This window comes from Panthera leo, chromosome A3 (assembly GCF_018350215.1).
Source record: "Panthera leo isolate Ple1 chromosome A3, P.leo_Ple1_pat1.1, whole genome shotgun sequence".
Classification (NCBI taxonomy): Eukaryota; Metazoa; Chordata; class Mammalia; order Carnivora; family Felidae; genus Panthera; species Panthera leo.
The window spans coordinates 89,998,225-90,016,186 of record NC_056681.1 but is presented as its reverse complement, the minus strand read 5'-3'; the positions used below and the strand labels follow the sequence as shown (position 1 = coordinate 90,016,186).

Genomic DNA, 17,962 nt, shown 5'->3' with positions numbered 1-17,962 from the left:
GCGGCGGCCGCGGCGGCAGCAGCAGCAATGAAGGCGTCCGCGGGACTCCCCGCCCCCCGCGCGCCGCGGCACGTGCTCGCCCGGGGACTCCCCCGCCCGGGAGGGCGCGCACGTGCGGCCCCGCCGAGCCCCGCCGGCCCCGCCGCCCCCTCCACCGGGCCGGGGGCTGCGCGAGGGGGGAGTTCCCGCGGAGGGGGAGGGGACGGAGCGAGCAGCCTGCGAGCGGGTGGCGGCCGGGCCCGGCTCGGCCGCCGCGCCTTTGCACCTGCAGTACCTCCCCACCCCCGCGTCGGCCCTCCCAGGACCCTGCCGCCCCCTTCAGGCTAGTGGCCCCCGCCCTCCCGCGCTTCTGCAGCCCAGGCGGGCCGCACGGGGTGGGGCACGCGGACCTCCTAGCCTAGGCCCTCGGCCGAGCCGGCCCCGGTGTCCCCACTTCCTGCCGCTCCCTGCGGGCCCGAGAGGTCTGGGACGGCCCCGGAGCCCCCGGGGGCCCTGAGCTCCGGGCCTGACTGACCCCCCTCTCCCTGCTGCCGCTCGCTCATTCCGAGGCAGGACAATGGGGGACGTCGCGCGTTTGCGTACCGAGTCAGCCTGGCCGGCAAGGAAAGGGTACCCGGGGGCAGAGGCTGCGGGCCGGCTACGGGACACCCTCGCAGGGGTCACGGCCGAGCGCCGTACTCAGGCGGACCCCAGGGCCCTGCCATCGCAAGCCTCCCCCGCGCCGCGCTCGGCTCTTTCGCGTCGAAAACAAAGACTAATCCGATACCCCCGCCCTGCCTCCCAGAGGAGGGGGAACGGGCGCGTCGCGGAGGGTAACGGAGGAGGACAGCGTTCAGGAGGGGCTCGGAGAGCCTATGAAGGGGGCCGTGGTGCAACCAAGCCCCATTACCCGGTGCAGACACTTTGAGAAGTCACCCCGGGCTATTTTCCAGGCAGGGGACAAGGGACAAGGCACAAGAATATTTCCAAGTTGCCAAACTGCCCGTTCACTCTGCTGCTTTTTTTTTTTTTTCCCCTCACCTGTTGTGCAGGCCAAGTTGAAATTCCAGGTTAGATTAATTCAGCTCCACCCATCTGGCCTGACTGCCAGGCTGGTGCCCGCAGCTGCCTTCCACCTACCTGGGTTGCTGGAGAGAAGGGTGGGTCTCTAACATACACACACACACACATACACACACACACACACTCGCGCGCGCGGGCAAGTTCTGGCAGAAACAGCCATGGGGCGGACTGGCCTGACCAGTTTGGGCGGTGCTCACAGAGCCAGGTACCTGGCAGGCATCCCTGCCCGGCTGAAGCTAACAACTCAGCCAGAACTGGAAAAAGAGCATTCGGCCGGCTATTTAGAAGAAACAAAAAAAGTAACTGATCTCAAGTAGCGCTGTCCAGAAAGCCCTAGGCGGTAGGAGAAGCCGGGGTTCTGCCTGGAACTTCCCTCCTCCTCCCAGGCCCTATTTTGACAGTCTGCTCCAGTGGCCAGGTTGTCAGTTGTGGGTGGGTGGGGAATATGGCTGCAATACCTACTTCCTACTCCCGTGTTACAGAGGACTAAAGAGTTTCTGTTCAGGGAAGTAAGTCTAGAACTGAGAAGAGATACTTAGTGTAATTTTCAATCAAACATGAGAACAGGTTGTGGACTTGCAATTGTCACTGTAATGAATGTTTAATGTTTTAAGTAATTTTGTTTTAATAAAACTATATATATTAAAGAAAATGTAGAAAATACAGAGAATTAGAAGACAGACATCACCAAAATACAACCACGTTTAACCATTCTCTATAATTCTTTCTAGCCTTTTCTATTTGTAGATCGGTTTCCTTTTTTAAATTTTATAACAGTTGTATGCACACTGATTACACAATTTTCTGCCCTCTTTTCACTAACGTTATAACATGAGCATTTCCCCATTTGTTATACAATCTCCAGACAGACCGTGTGACAATTGGGTTGAAGAAGGTGGCTTAGGGACAGAGAATTCTGGGTTCCAGACCTGGCTGTGCCATTTGCTAGCAGAGTGACCTTGGACAAGGTACTCACCATTTCTGAGACAATCCAAGTAAAGTACTTGGCCTAGGGCTTTCTGGACAGCACTACTTGTGATCAGTTAGTTTTTTTGTTTCTTCATAGGGAATAATAAATGACAACTGTTATTGTTTCATCCATAGAACAACCTTGTGAACTAGGTATTATCATTAAACTCATTTTACAGATAAAGAAACAGAGATTAAGTAACTTGCCCAAGGTCACTCAGCTAGTAAATGGTAGATTCCGGGGTGTCTGGGTGGCTCAGTTGGTTGGGCATCCGACTCTTGATTTTGTCTCACGGCTCCCCAGATCGAGCCCCGAGTTGGGACCTGCACTGACAGCACGGAGCCTGCTTGGGATTCTCTCTCCCCTCTCTCTCTGCCCCTCCCTCTCTCCCTCTCTCTCTTTCTCTTAAAATAAATAAACTTAAAAAAATGGCAGACTCAGAATTTGAGCCTGGCATCTTTCTGTATTCTGAGCAATTTACTGTGCCAAATAACTCTTCACCAGCTACCTGAGAGGGTTGTTTCACAAAGTCCTCTGGCTTAGTTAACTGGATGAATGCTGGCGCCATTCACCAATACAGAGTATGGAAGGAAAGATACCTGGAGCCATCCACTTGGAGCTGAGGGGGTGAGGCCTGGGCTGGAAACACACACACACACGTGAACCCCATTGCTGAGTAGAGTGTAAGTGAGGCCTCAGGTGTGGAGGAGCTCATCGGTAGTGGACAGGGAAAGTGGGAGGAAAAGGCAGCCAGGACAGAGCCCCAGGGAACACCAGCTCATGAGGAAGAGCAGTTGACAGGGGATCAGCAAAAGAGACTGAGAAGGAGCAGCCAGAGAGGTGGGAGGGAAACCAGGCCCAGCCCAACACCTGCCAGTCATTTTCCAGACTGCTTCTCCCTCTGGAACCCTGCACTTGGACAGTCTCTGTTTGCTCATTCCCTGTGCCTGGGGAAACCCCTTCCCACTCCCCCCACCCCCACCCCCACCCCCAGGGTTCCAGCTACTCCTTCTACCTGCCAAATTCCCACCCATCCTGCAGGTCTGGGCATAAATGCCATTTCTTCCATGAAACTTTTCCCAGCTCCTCAGATTCCAGAGCTCCACCTACTCCCCACAGAAGTTTGATGCCCCCCCCCCCCCTTACAACAGTTATCTTATCAGCATTGTAATTGTTTGCACATTTCCCTCCCTGTTACTATGAGCTCCTGGAGGGCTGGGACCTTGTCTTTTCACCTTCGTAACCCTAGACTTAGCATTCAATCAATATGTGCTGAATGAAGAAATGAGGTCAGTAGAACCTGATCAATGACATCCCGGTGACACCGAAGACCCACAGGCTTCCAGGGTTTTTGTTTGGTTTGGTTTTTTCCAGCCTGCCGTGTCGGGTCTGCAGCCCCCTGTGCTGCCGGGGTTGTTCCTTCCTCACACAGCACGCAGGGCGGGAGAGCAGCTGGGACGGTGGCGGAGGTGCCCAGCGGGCGCCTCTCTCTCTGGCAGAAGCATTGAGCTAGAGGCAGTGGTTGGCTAACTGTGGTCCCCAGATGCAGTATCACCAACACCTGGGAACTTGTTAGAAATGCAAGCTCTGGGGCCCCACCCCAAACCTACTCTAGCAGAAACTCTGGAGGTGGGGCCGGCGCTCTGTTGTAACAAGCCCTTGGGGTGATGCACGCTCAAGTTTGGGAAGCACTGGACTAGTAGAAGCGGTTGAGAAGCAAGTTCAGCGCCCAGGCGGCGGCCAGGATCAGGCCCGAGGCGCTTAGAGGAGGTAGAGCGAGAGAGGCTTCTTTTTATTAAGCAGCGTGGCGGGCCCCACCCGCAGCGACCGAAGACTGAGCCTTTTTAGGCCACTGCTCCGGTGAGGTCAGGACCTGGCTGCTGCAGCTGCCCCAAGGGTTAGAAAGGGAAATCCCGTCGCGAAGGAAACAAGCCCAGTGGACGGCCAGCACGGCGAGGTTGGCAGGGGGCGTTTCCCTTTGGGGATGGAGGTGGGGCTGGGAAATAAGGACTTCCAGCTCCACTGAGGAACTGCGGTCGATTCAGCACGAGCGGGCGGGCAACGAGCACAGGAAGTTGAGTTGGAAGTGCCCGCGTAGTTCTTCTGGAAGTCACTTGGTGGAATCAACGCTGCTTGTTGGTCGTTTGCCGAACCCGTAAATGATCGCATGTGACTAACCTCCTCTGAGATGTTTGATCCTGCTCCTTCTCTTTAGCTAATAAGCAATTTGCCCTACTTGAAGAAGCAGCTTCGTACTGCGGAACCTTTTGCAGAACTGTAAATACACAGCCACGTCCATCCACGCCTGGGCTTGGTTTTGAAGATTAAAGGAAGTTTATTTGCTTTGGGATGTGTTTCTTCTTTGGTCATGTATTGGTTAAAAATATTATCAGCTAATGTTTGCATAGAGTTTTCCCTTTTCAAAGCACTTTCACGTACATTATGGTTCTGTCGGCAGAGTGGCTAACACGCCAAATGCAAATGTTACTTTCCTTTTCTTTCTGTGACACAGCTTTTATTATTATTATCACCATTTTACAGATAAGGGAACTGGGACTCAGAGAGGTAATTTGTCCAAGGTCATTCACTACTAAGTGGCAGAACTGGGCCTACGATCGAGGGCCTCTGAAATTAGCCTACCAGTGCCAGGGCTGATATGGGGCAGACGCTGGCATTTTGCTCTTGGGGCAAGGGAGATGCATTACTGGATTGCTTTGGACATGCATGGGTCAGTGTGACATGTCTAGGATATCTAGACTAGGTTTTTGAGTAGCTCAGCAAATGCTTTCACGTTTTATTTCTGTGACTTCATTTTGAATTTAGGTGGAATCAAATAGACTAAATAACTCGCAAGGAGAATGCATGGATCCTCATCATGATGGCAAAGAGATGAAATAACCTGGAAATCTTCCAACTTAAGGGGCTGGGCAGAAGGGTGGGAACTTTGGCTCTGAGACTCAGGTTGTTGAATACCCAACAGGGATAAAGACCTCGGTGCTCCCCGACCCAGACCTTGATTTGATGGGATGTATCAGTCAGGGTCAGTTTGGCTTTGATGTAATAACAAATAATCCCCAGATCACAGTGGTTTGACATAAAAGTTTATTCCTCGATCATGAAATGTGTCCATTGTGGGTCAAGAGGAGCTCTGTTTCCCACAGCCACCCAGGGACGCAGGCAGCTGGAACTGGACATGCTGCCTCCTCGACCCTGAAGGCAGGAAGCGAGGACGGGGCAAATCAAGCACTAATTCTCCAAGTGTTCATCTGGAAGTAATACAAGTCACTTCTGCATTCATTTCACGGGCCAAAGCAAGTCATGAGGGGTTGGGGAAGTGCAGTAGGTACAATGCTGCCATGTGCCTGGAAGCAGAAGCAAAAGTACTTGGTTAGCAGCACTCATAACTAACACACAGGGAATAGTGTGTGCATGTGACGGGGATGTGGGGTCTCTAAGGTAGGTGTAAATGCGATCAGTTCTGTCCATTTCATGAGGGCAGGCATGGAGGCTTCTGCCTCCTGGGGACATATACTTGAAATTCCCAGTCGATTGGTTGTCATTCCTCCCACTAGAGAACTAGATTCAGAAATTTAGACCAGGGTGGAAGAAATCTGACCCGAGGGAAGCCTGGTGGAAGGGATGAGTGGCAGTGGGGCAAACTCAGTAGACATTAATTTGTAAATTGAGACAGAATCCAGCAGAGGAAAGGACTTGGGGTATATGTGTCACCAGGGGCCTGACAGCTAAAGGAAAGTTCTGAAACACCACAGCTTCAGCAGAAGCATTTCCTGCCTTCTTGCCATTTCACTCCCACTCATCCTTCCTGGCTAAACTCGGGTGACACCCCAGGAAGCCTTTGATGGTCTCTCAAGACTGAACCTGCCAATTACATCATTAGTAGATTTAGTAGATTTGTCCCATCTACTGTGCTGTGGACAGGGACCACATCTTGCTCAGTGCTGGCTGCGGTATGGGGGATGTATTAGAGTCTCAGCATGGAGGCAGAGAAACCAGCTGGAAGGCTGTTGCAGAAACCCAGGTGAGAAAAAAAAATCATGGTGGTCTCCATTAGGGTTGTGGGCTGGGGATGCAGAGATGTATTGGAGACAGATTTAGTGACTCACGTCAACAGGATAGGGATCAATTATATGAGGGCACACAGAGGAGGTTTCTGGAAGAGCAACACGGTGGATGGTAGCACCAAGGGGCCCAGAGGAAGAGCAGGTGGCTGAATGAAGTCAGCAAGGACATGTCCATTTGAGGCACATGTGGGACATGCCCAGAGACCCAAGAAGCAGCATATATATGGGGACTTGAGGTTCAGGGGTGGGGGAAATTGGCTGGACCAAGATCTTATTATCTACCTCCTGGTTAAACTTAAACATCAAATCCTCCAACAAGGTCAGCCTTTTTAAAAGGACTTAGTAAAAAACAAAAACAAACAAACAAACAAAACCATGTAGAGTTGGGGAGATGAGACCACAGAAAATATGTGCAGTATAAAAATCATGAAATTCCTGAGCTACAAATCTTAAGAATCCAGCCAGAGTGATGCAGAGGCTTCCTAAAAAGAGCTGAGCATCCCTAAAAGGTTTCTTCATCATCACCCTGTTTGTCCCATTATCTTGTTTCCATATGTTGTTCCCATTCCATCTCTGCTGGACAGGAGCCTGCTCGCTGTCCTGAGACCTGAACTGGAGATCACCCCTTTCCTTATCGAGGCTCCCCCTTCCCCATATCCTTTGTGGGTGAGGGTCAAGCCCCATTTGCGGGAACTGTGCAGTGCAAGGGGACCAAGCCTCAGAGCCCCCATCATTCCATTTGGCCATTGTGCACCCTCCCCCCCCCCCCCCCCCCCCCCCCACAAAACCTTCCCTTTCCCCAAACACTGAGATGTTCCCTCCGGGTGCCTGGGCTCCATTTCCACTCCTCTAGGTTCTGGTTTGTGACTGTGGGCAAGGTGATTTCCCTCACCCAGCCTCCTTCTCATCTGTAAAAATGGGACTTATGCTAGCTCCTTTGCAGGTTCCTTTGCAGAGCATCAAATGAGCCACACTGTGGCAATGTCCTATCTCGGACCTTGTATGTAGCAGACGCTCAGATGGTCTCCTCCTTCTAAGCCATCCCATCCCCTGATTCCTCTGCCCCCTTCACAGGGAAAGGGTCTTACAATATTTTAACTATAAATAGCCATGGCAACCAAAGTTAAAATTTATACAATAATCAGTAAGGATATTATGCATTACCTAAGAGAATGGAGGCAATGATGTGTAGGTGCCCAGGCACCCGGCTTGGCACGGAGCAGGAGACCTTCCTCAGCCTCCCCAGCTGGAGACGACAGCTCTCCAAACACCTCCTTCCCTACATATTCAAGCAGCCCTAGGGCCTGCCACCTCCACTCTAAACTGTCCAGAACTTGTCCCCTCTCTCAGGCTTCCCGCGGCTCCCCGGCTCTCACTCCCGCTTACCTCCTTGCCCTCTCCCTGCAGTTGCCTTTCTCACAGACGTGGATCACATTGCCCTGGATTCCGACCTCCTGGGCCTGGCGGTTTCGCCAAAGCCCTGGAATTGAAAAGACCAGGCGCCTGGGCCATCCTGCAGCCAATCAGGAAAAGCTTCAGACGCTTGCCAAAGTGTGATCCGTGGACCTACAGCAGCGGTGCGATGAGTTTGTCAAGAGGGCAGACTCTCAGTAGGCCCCAGCGCTGCTCATTCAGTGTCTGCACTCTAACAAGACTTCCAGGTGATTCCTAGGCACCCTCAAAATTGAGAAGCTCTGCGTTAGAAGCCTTTGGAGATAAATGGGCCAGAGGTAAAAAGGACGCAGCCGTGCCCCATGGAGCGGGAGAGGCGATCTTGGGAACACCTGCACTAACGGACTGAGTCACTCGAGGTCACTCTGGCACTGTTCCTGGGGAAGTATTCTGGATTGCCAACACTGTACTATTTATCTGCTAAGCCAGGGAGGGGGTATGAGCTGATGCCTCCCTCTTCTTGCCATTCTTTAGGGTTGTCCTAATGGAGGCATGACTAGGCCATGACCCACATCCACCTGTCATTTGGCCACTTCAAACCACAATAAAACATGAATTTGAGCATCCGACTTTTGGAAAGCAATCTAATTATTTATAGTGAAGCAAGAGTCCGCAAGACAGAAAATAGGTGTCAAGGCAGAAAGAGGCCACAGGGAACAGATTGGCCACTCAAACAAAAACGTGTAGTGGGCTAAGGACACCTGAGTGAGGCAATGATGGGCACTTACCTGGGCCTGACTGGATCCACCAGCCCAAGAAGAACCTCACAGCTGCTAGAAAAAGGAGGAAGAGGAACCATGACGTGCAGGAAGCCTGGGAGCAGCCCACAAGTCTTGGGTGAAGAGCTTAGGTTTCTAAGTACCTGCTGATTGCTATAGAAAAGTCAATGCAGTGGGTTTCTTAGAAAGTATCCCTGGGGCCCAGGGAAGAGGCTGCCCCTTGGCCATGAGAGCCTCTTTGGAGGGAGGCAGGTAAACACCTTTATGTGATCTACCAGTTGTGCGACGTCTGTGTACTGCTTCCTGTGGGCACGCCTGGGACGCAGACCCCAACATCACCACTGAAAGGAAACCTCAGGATCAGGGATGTCAGATTTAGCAAACAAAAATACAGGGCATCCAAGTTAAGTTTGAAGGTCAGAGAAGCAACATAAAATTTTTTAGTGTAAGTATCTACCAGATACTACATTCCAGAGCAACCCTGCTCAGGTTTAGAGTCTGTCTGTCCCCAAGGCGGGAGACTAGGAGAGGCTTGGGTTGAAAGAAAGTCTCCACCTAGGGCCCAGTGGTACCCTCCTAAAACCTACCCTATTTCTGAAATCAGAGAGAAAGCAGACTTTGTTAATTTGTGGGTGGGGCAGTCTTTTGCGAGAGGCTATGCATACTGTTTGCTTTTAAATATTTTGACCTACTGAGGCACCTGGGTGGCTCAGTAGGTTAAACCTCCAACTACAGGTCATGATCTCGCAGTTTGCGGGTTCGACCCCCACGTCTGGCTCTGTGCCAACAGCTCAGAGCCTGGAGCCTGCTTCAGATTCTGTGTCTCCCTTTCTCTCTACCCCTCCCCTGCTTGTGCTCTGTCTCTGGCTCTCTCTGTCTCTCTCAAATAAATAAACATTAAAAAAATTTAAATGTTTTGCCCTACAAAGATGGGAACAACCAACATGTTTTTTACATTATCATGTATCCAGTGGGGTAGTTCAAAGAATGTAAACTAAAAAATATTATAGTTTTGATCATTTCAAGTCAGGTTCCTGTAGGAGATGGACTGGTTTTCTTAGTCCAGACCAATAAAATCCTGCTTAACCAGAAAAACTGCTCCTATGTAAGCAGGCTTTTATTCATTGAGACTTGTAGAAGAAACTGTTGGTAACTATTTACCTGATCAAACAGTCTAAAGGTATTTCTGAGCATAAAATCAATAAGCTCTTGTGTATGTCAACAACCCAAATTAAATGATAAATTTAGGGAAAACATTTACAAAACAAATGAATGGAAAAGTGTTATATACTTAGTATGCTTCATATGTGAGAAAAAAGATAAACACCCAAAAGGCAGGGGAAGGCAAAGGACATGAACATTCACAAAAGAAGAAATACAAATGACCAATAAAGATATAAAAAGTCCAGCCTCATTAATAATCATAGCAAACTGACGGATCACAGAATGAAAATACTTAATTTTGCAAAGACTGTAACAATTCTCTTTCCCAATTCTCTTTACACCGAGGGGACCAGAAATTCATGTACCCTTTTGGGAAGCAATTCAGCAATGTTTATCAACAAACTTCATAAGGTTTATACCCTCCAGCTCATTAATTTCACTTCTAAGAAAGTGGTGCACAGAAATGTAGGTACAAGGATCTTCATAGAAGACTTACTTATAACAACAGAAAACTAGAAACAATCTAAGTGTCCTATATTAAAGATTGATTGATTTATAGGAGGTGAGCCCATTAAATTATTATGCAGCCATTATAATGATTTTACTGATTTTATTTTATTTTCTTAAGTGTTTATTTATTTAGTCCAATGTTAATCACTATTAATGTTGGGGACAGTATATTTAAAAATCTTGTCTGCTTTCACATTAAAATAGTGTTTTTGAAAACTATTTGGCAACATTGGAAACTATTTACCATATGCAATCAAAAGAAAATATTAGTATATATTACCAAAATTTGTAAGTAGATATGTACAAAGATTAGAGGAGAATACATCAAAATATTAACAATGGATCTCTTGGCGATTTTTTTCTTCGCCCTACCTTTCTTCTAAAATTTCTACAAATAAGTATTATTCCTACACTTGAGAAATAGAACATTATTATTGAAAAAAGACAACTGGAAAGCGGGTCCTTGAGAAAGAAGGAAGCAGATCCGGCTTACTAACAGAATGATTTCAGTTTTGCCCATTGCAGCCACCTGGAGAACTCCAGGAATACTGGTGCCCAGGCCCCACACCCAGAGATTCTCCTCGAATGGAGCTGGGTGGGGACTCCAAGCCTCATGTCCTTGGCAACATCTAGCCACACCTGGGCGAGGTCTAATGTTTGGCCAGGCTGGGAACCACTGCTTGCACAAGCCATCACACGTTTCTGCAGGAGTCTAAACTCTGTGTCTGATGGAGGAGGAACTGCAAGACCCGGTCTCAAGCCCCATCAGTGGCCCGCTGTAGCTGTAGGCTTTTGGCAAGCCATTTAACCAAACCTTAGTTTGTCTGTCCATACAGTGGGAATTTTTAATGCCTACCACAAGAGTCGGGGTATGGCCTCGAGGGAGAGGGTAAATGAGAAAGGTCTGTATAAAATAGAAAACATATAGAATGAGCTCTTTGTGAGAACCTGGAAACTCAAATGATAACACTTATCTTTGATCAATGAAATATCCTTGGCAACAGGGGAACCTGTGTAAATAAGCGGGTTTGTTTCTAAGCTCTGTCAGTCTTGTAATTTGCCTTGATTTGGAGATTCCGCAGGCAGGTGCTGTCAGATGTGGATGCCCGGGACAGTCTTAGCCTAAGGGCTCATGGCCAGTAGACAGCAACCAATAGATCTGAGTTGGTTCAGACCATTTGGTCATCTTGCTTTGAGAGGTGGCTGGCTTCCAGAAGCCAAAACCTTGTTCTCATGAAAATGTGCCTTTGCATTTTAAATAAATACCGCTTCCCAATACATGTTTCTTATTTAACCGTCTCCTTGGGAGGTTGCGTGGCCATTGCTTAAAATGTCTTGGGAATTCCTCTTTTGAGATTGCCTTTGTCTAAGCTACATTTTTTTTCTGGGTAGTTTCAATCAGTGAATTCATTCTCTATCCTTTGGAGAGGAGCTTAATTTTAGAAAGCAGTCAAAAATATCTTTCAGAACCAAACCTGATGATTAAGATGGCATTCAAACCTAGAGAAGACATTTCTTTAAGTGAAGAGGTCACTCTTAAAGTACACGTGTGCCTATTTGCTACCCAGTGTATTCCCAGCACCCTGCCCAGTGCCTGGGACCCAGATGTTCAACATATTGCTGTTGAACGGTAAACAGAGCTTGGCTCTCTACTGGGACCCATAAACTGGCTCCAAAGGTAAGTGTGAAGGCTTTGGACCAAAGCAACCTATATGGGATTAATAACATTCTAGCCTGTATGCTGATTAGAAATTAGTCCCTTTCTTTGGTAAGTATGCTATGTATATACCTTATGCATTTGACTAGAGAGAAAATGTTGCAGTTTCTTCCCCTTGTTGGGGCTAATACTGGATTTCCTTTCCTAAGGCAACACTAATCAGTGACACTGGGCAAATTCAAGCATTTTTGGAATTATTTTTCATGCCAGCCCAATCCACAAAACAACCAAGCATGGTATTTGGTAGTTACCAAGGACAATGCCTGAAACAAAATTCACGTTTTCACACGAGGATTTCAAGACACTGACATTAATCCAGACTTGCACATTAGCGAAGGTCCACACCTCCGGCTTTAATGAATTTGAGGAGTGTGGAGTTAGGCAACTCATAGCCCAGAAAGAGAGCATCGTCTGAGAGTTTGAACTCCTGGGCTGTCCCAGCTCCACAGCTAACTAGCTGAGCAGCCTGGGGAGAACATTTCACACTTCCCCCACTTGGTCTTTATGTCCTTATCTTTGCAGTGATCTTGCACTCTTAAAGTCACCTTATCTATGCAGTTATCTCCACTCTTAAAAGTCGCCAAAGCTAAACTGAGAACCTGAAGGCTGACAAGGGGTAAGAGGACAGGTGGAGAGCAGCAGCCACCCCCGTGGAAGGTGATGGACAAGAAAGCAAGGTCCTGCTCAGCTAATGGGGGGACTTTTACAGTAGCAGAGCCAATCTCAGCTAAGCCAGAGTCCCTGCTCTGAAGGAGAAAGAAAGCCAAAGCCAAAGCTCAACTGCTTCTGGCAATGGAACCGTTTCCAGGAAGGGAACACACAGGTCATCTGAGGTCAAGTTCAGGGCACGCAGCCAGCCGCCAGGCGGGAAGGAAGCTGCAGTGAATGCCTGCTTGCCTGCTCTCCAAGTCTTTCACCTTCTGAACACAAGTGCTGTACCAGCCCCTTTGCAGGTCTCCCAGGGGACCGCAGAGGCTCCTTCCAGACCCAGGCCTTCTGGCTCTGGCCTCACAGACACAGCCTACGCAGAGGTGCTGAGAGGAAGCAGGTAGGAGACAGCGTGAGCAGTGGAGGTTCGCTGGCCTGTCTTGTCGTTGTCCTGCAGAGAAGAGGGGCCCAAGTGCTCCATTTAAAGCATTTGAGCATTCCTCATCCACTGTTGCCCTCCCCACCCCCGGAACACACAGGACACGCTCTCAGCTCTCTGCCTTGGTCCATGGCGTTAACTCCACTGTCTTCCAGCTTCTGCTCTACAAATCCTGCTTTCGTGTAGTGCCCAGCTCATATGCCATGTGACCCATGCAGTTCCCTTTGCTGGAAGTGGCACCTGTTGTAGACTGTCTTGCGTCACACTTGAAAGGAAGCGTCGTCTCTCCCCGTTTGGGACCACACTGTACCCACTCTTTACCATCACATTATGCCTATCCCTTCCTTTGCCCATGTTGCTTACCTGCCTGCCATCATGTTCCTCACCTCACCACCCAGGGCTCAGCTCAGCTAGACTCTCTGAAGGACTTTCCACCCACAAAGACCTAGCAGCCCCACTTACCGAGTGGCCGCTCTGTGCCCAGACGTTTGTCTACAGTATTTCTTATCCTGAAACACCCCTGCAAAGCAGGCGCAAAGATAGTTTCACTTTCAGACTTCAGGAAAACAGAGGCTTAGAGAGGTGCAGGAACTTGTCCAAGATGCACGGCTGGTTAGTGGCCGAGCCAGGATTGGAGCCCAGGTATAATGCCTACACCTAAACCCCCCATCTCTTCCGTGCTACTTTTTCATTCATAAGACAAATATTTTGAACTTGAGGCTATACGAACCTTGGAGATCACCTTTCTTGTTTTCAGAGCAAGGAACCCAAGGAGTAGAGAGGCCGGACGACTTGCCCACCCCATTTCCTCATTCCTTGCATGTGCTGGCACTGGGGACCCAGGAACCATCTATCCGCTGCAGGGGCCACCAGTGCCAGGTAACATTCTCTGGGGCTTCCAATTGCAAGCCTCCTGACACACACCTGCCTTGCAAGCAGGGCCCCGAAGGAGGCAAGAGAGAATGTTCTAGCAAGCTTAGAGCCACAGGATTATTAGTTCAGCTGTATACAATGGTAAAACCCCAAACAGCAGTGACTTAGGTTTATACCTTTCTCATGTAGAAGTCTGAGGAGGGCAGTATGGGGCTAATGCTGCTGATTAACCCACCCAGGGCCTGAGGCCTCTTTTGTCTTCCGCAGGTCCCTCCTAATGAGGCCCTGCATGGTCCCCAGTGTCCCCAGGATCACCTGGCACAGGGGAGTCTGAGAGCAAGCTCAGAGGGCTCACTCCCTGTCTTCTACTTGTACCCTTCACACCGGCAAGGCAGCTCTGAGTCTGGCTGGGGCAAGCATGCTGCAGGCAGCATTAAGGGGTAAGAGTGTGGGGGACATTTCATTGCTTAGTCCAAGGGGCCCTTCTCAAGCTCAGCCTACTTCTTGTCTTCTCCCCTTCTTCCTTCTTTCCATCTGTCTAATGTTTATCGAGTTGTGCATTCCTGTGTGCCAGGCACTGGAGGTACAAAGAGGGATAGGCGCATTCTGTGCTTGAACAAAGAGATGAGGAAATAGACCATTTTAATGCTATGTGGCAAGGGCAACCATAAGATACATGCAAAGTTAATGAGCTTTGTGCTCAACAGGAGCACAAAGGCCGGACCCCTGACCTTCCCCCTCCCAGCCAGGTAGGAGGTCAGCAAGGGCTTCCTGAAGAAGATGCCTGCTGATGAGACGGACCTGAGAAATATTAGGGGGCAGTAGCTAGCCCCAGCTGATTGCCTGGATGTTGGGGGTGAGTGAGAGGGAGGAGTCTGACGCTCCCAGTTTTCTAGCTGCAGTGGCCGGAGGAGTGATGGTGCCACCATGGGTACAGAGCACACAGACCTTCTCCCATGACAGTGCTCTCTTGCCTTGGGGAACACCCCCCAGCTTCAGGTGGCTGTCACCTCCCCTGTACGACCCTTTTCCATTGCTAAAGACATGTACATGGGCCCTTTTTATTGTAAAGGTTTTAGGTCAAGTGCCCTTGGGAGATGAAGTCCCCTCGACCCTGGTCTAGTGAGTCAGATGCAGGAGCACAGTCTGTACCAGGCAGCCTCCAGGCCAAACCAAGCTGATTTCCCAAGTGTCACCTGAGCCTGCTGTGCCTCATGGAAGCTTTGGCTCTAAAACACCACCTGTAGTGAACATCTGCCACTTTGTGAAGAACCAGTGAATGAATCCCCTTCCTGTGTTTGGGGACTTTCCCACTGTGGTTGGAGGTAGAGCTGGCCTCACACAGTGAAGATGAAAAGTCAGATACTATCTGACTCCCTTGCAGCTACCTGGCATGTCAAGGACATGTGGCCGAGACTACAACTACGATACACCTCCCAGAGTCTCAGGGCTGTGAGGATCTTTGTGTGGCAGAGGCGGTTACAGGGGGATCACTTTCTCCTAACAGCCATGGTGCACACTCTGGGACCTTGCAAATGACAGGCCTGAAGCTTGAGCTTCAGTAGGTTCACACTAGCTTGCATCTGTTTGCAGTTAAGGACTGTGACAATTCCTTGGCAGGTGATCAGTCCAGCAGGGTACATGGCTAGGGCAAATGCAGGGGAGAGGGGAGCACAGACTTTGTCTGGAGGACAGTGAGTAAAACCATTCAGCCAAACAGAGGATTCTTTCACAGGGTGAAAGAAGGGGAAGATAAGGTTGGAGAACCCCCAAAACCCAGTCAAGTAGCCTGGTCATCACCTTGTAAGAGGCACCAACATTTTTTAAATGAACTTTTATTTTGGAACAATTATTTATTATTTATTTATTTTTAAATGTTTATTTACTTTTGAGAGAGAGAGGGAGAGTGCGAGCAGGGGAAGGGCAGAGAGAGAGGGAGACGGAGAATCCAAGCAGGCTCCACAAGGATCCAGTGCAGAGCCTCCACTGGATCCAAGAGGATCCAGTGCAGAGCCTGATGCAGGCCTTGAACCCACGAACCATGAGATCATGACCTCAAAAGTGACCAAAGTCGGACGCTTAACCGACTGAGCCCCAGGCGCCCCTTGGAATAATTATTAAGTAAGCTAAATGCCCAATGTGGCGCTTGAACTCATAACCCAGAGATCAAGAGTCATGCTGTACTGACTGAGCCAGTCATGTGCCCCAACTTTAGAGTAATTATATATATATATATATATATATATATATATATATATATATATATATATTTTTTTTTTTTTTTTTTTTTTTTAAGTAAGCTTCACACCCAGTGTGGGGCTGGAACTCACCACCCCAAGATCGAGAGCCACAGGCTCTACTGATTGAGCCAGCCAGGGGCCCAGGAATAATTTTAGATTTACAGGAAAGTTGCAAAGATAGTACAGAAAGTTTCCTATCTCCCCTGATGCTAGTAACATCTTGCATTGTATGCTACATTTATCAAAACTAAGAAGCTGATACTGGTATATTATTATTTACTAAACTCCAGGCTTGATTTGGATTCCACTGTTTTTTCTGCTAATGTCCTTCTTCTATCCCAGGATCCAATCCAGGATACACTTTGCATTTAGATGCCAATCTTTTTACAGGAGAATATTAAATATGATTAAAGCTGTTTTAGGAGAATCGTCTGATGGAACATCCAGGTTGGAACAGGATGTAGGGTAGAAAGGCATTTGTAAAGGCATTCCAGAACCTTCACCAAATTTCCAAATGCATCTCAGTGCCTGGTGCCTGAAGGGGCTCACCACCTTGAAGGTGCAGTTGCCAGGAAGAGGAGATCTGGGCCACTGGAAGCACGTCTGCCTGCTCAGGACCCACTGGGCCAAAGGCACATTTAGGATGCACCTGGGGGCCTCCACCCAGCAGGGTTAGCAAGCTAGCAGTTCTTCCTGCCTGGGCAACAAAAGTGGACTGGTACATCTGAAAAGGCAGCCAAGGAAATGCATGCAAGTCTCGTCTTGTCTCCCTTAACCAGCAGTCTGTTGTGAAAACAGAACAGACTCCGGAGTCAGGAAGGACCTGGGTTTGAGTCCTGGGTTCACCACTTACAGCAGGACTCTGCGTGAGTTCCTGAACTTCCCTGAGCTTCAGTTTCCTTACTGGTAAAAACTGGGATCTTAAGCCTCCCTCATAAGATTAATGAGAGGATGATGCAACACTTAAGAAGGGTTCACTAGGGCATCTGGCACACAGTAGGCATTCAGCAATCATCAGCTCCCTTGACAACTTGAGGATGGGATCTGGGCTCAGAATTTTTTTTGCATATCCTTGTAGTGCTTAGCACACAGAAGACACTTCATAATTTGGTGACCATACTATGGAGCTCACAAATCCAATGGCCCCAGAAAGGGCACAACATGTCTCCACTTACATCATTCACTTATTTAGCGAGTCTATATCGGGCAAGTCTGTATCACCAAGTAGCAGTAAATAGAGAAATGCCAGGCACTGTGCTAAGTGACCAAGACATGGTCTGTGTCAAAAATGGCAAAGCCCATTGGTCTCCAGACAACTTTCAATCAGGTCTGGCACACGGTCGGACATAGTTGAATCAGCAGTGTGTCCAAGAGCACAAACACCAGTTCCTTCTGGGTGGTGCGAGGGAAGAGCCTCACAGAGACAGGAGTAGACTTGGGACTGGCAGAATCAGTATCCCTTTCGGTAAAAAAAGAGCAGAAGACGAGAGAGAAGCATTGCGTTATGTGGGAAACACAAGATGTCGTCTGGACCCACGGGTAGTCCCGTGGGGTTTAAGGTATGAGTGGTGGGAGGTAAACTTACAAAAACATGGCAGCTCTAATACTTCCACACAGGAAGGGCTGGGGGGTGGCTGTCTGGTGGCAGGGGCTGGCAGAAGACCTGACTTGAAGCTATGCTTTTACACAGCAGCTACAGGTTTTCTGTACGGTAGTCTCCCCCTTATCTGAGAGGGACACGTTCCGAGATGCCCCGTGAAAGCCTGAAACCACAGATAGTACTAAACCCTAAACATACTCTATTTATTCCTACACATACATACCTGTGATAATGCTCGATTTATAAAGCAGCACAGTAAGACATTGACAATAATGATTAACAAATTAGAACAATTATAACAACATACTGTAATAGGAGTTTTGTGAATGCCCCTTCTCTCTCAAAATATCTTATTGTGCCGTACTCTACGCTTCTTCTTGTGATGCTGGGAGATGATAGAATGCCCACGTGATGAGACGAAGTGAGGTGAATGACAGGCATTATGACACAGCAATAGGCTACTATGGACTTTCCCTCAAGACGTCA

The 17,962-nt window shown here is 49.0% G+C and overlaps 1 long non-coding RNA gene across 2 annotated transcripts; it reads right to left on the bottom strand.

The window, feature by feature from the left end:
* Positions 1-5,120: 5,120 nt before the first annotated feature.
* On the bottom strand, positions 5,121-17,947 carry LOC122216213. 2 transcript variants are annotated; one of them, XR_006200788.1, is made up of 3 exons: positions 17,784-17,947; positions 7,501-7,791; positions 5,121-5,394 (listed from the first exon to the last, which is right to left on the bottom strand). It is a non-coding gene; the product is annotated as an uncharacterized LOC122216213 (long non-coding RNA). The 2 variants fall into 2 exon arrangements; XR_006200787.1 differs by lacking the exon at positions 17,784-17,947 and having other exon boundaries at positions 7,501-8,280.
* Between the last annotated feature and the right edge of the window lie 15 nt (positions 17,948-17,962).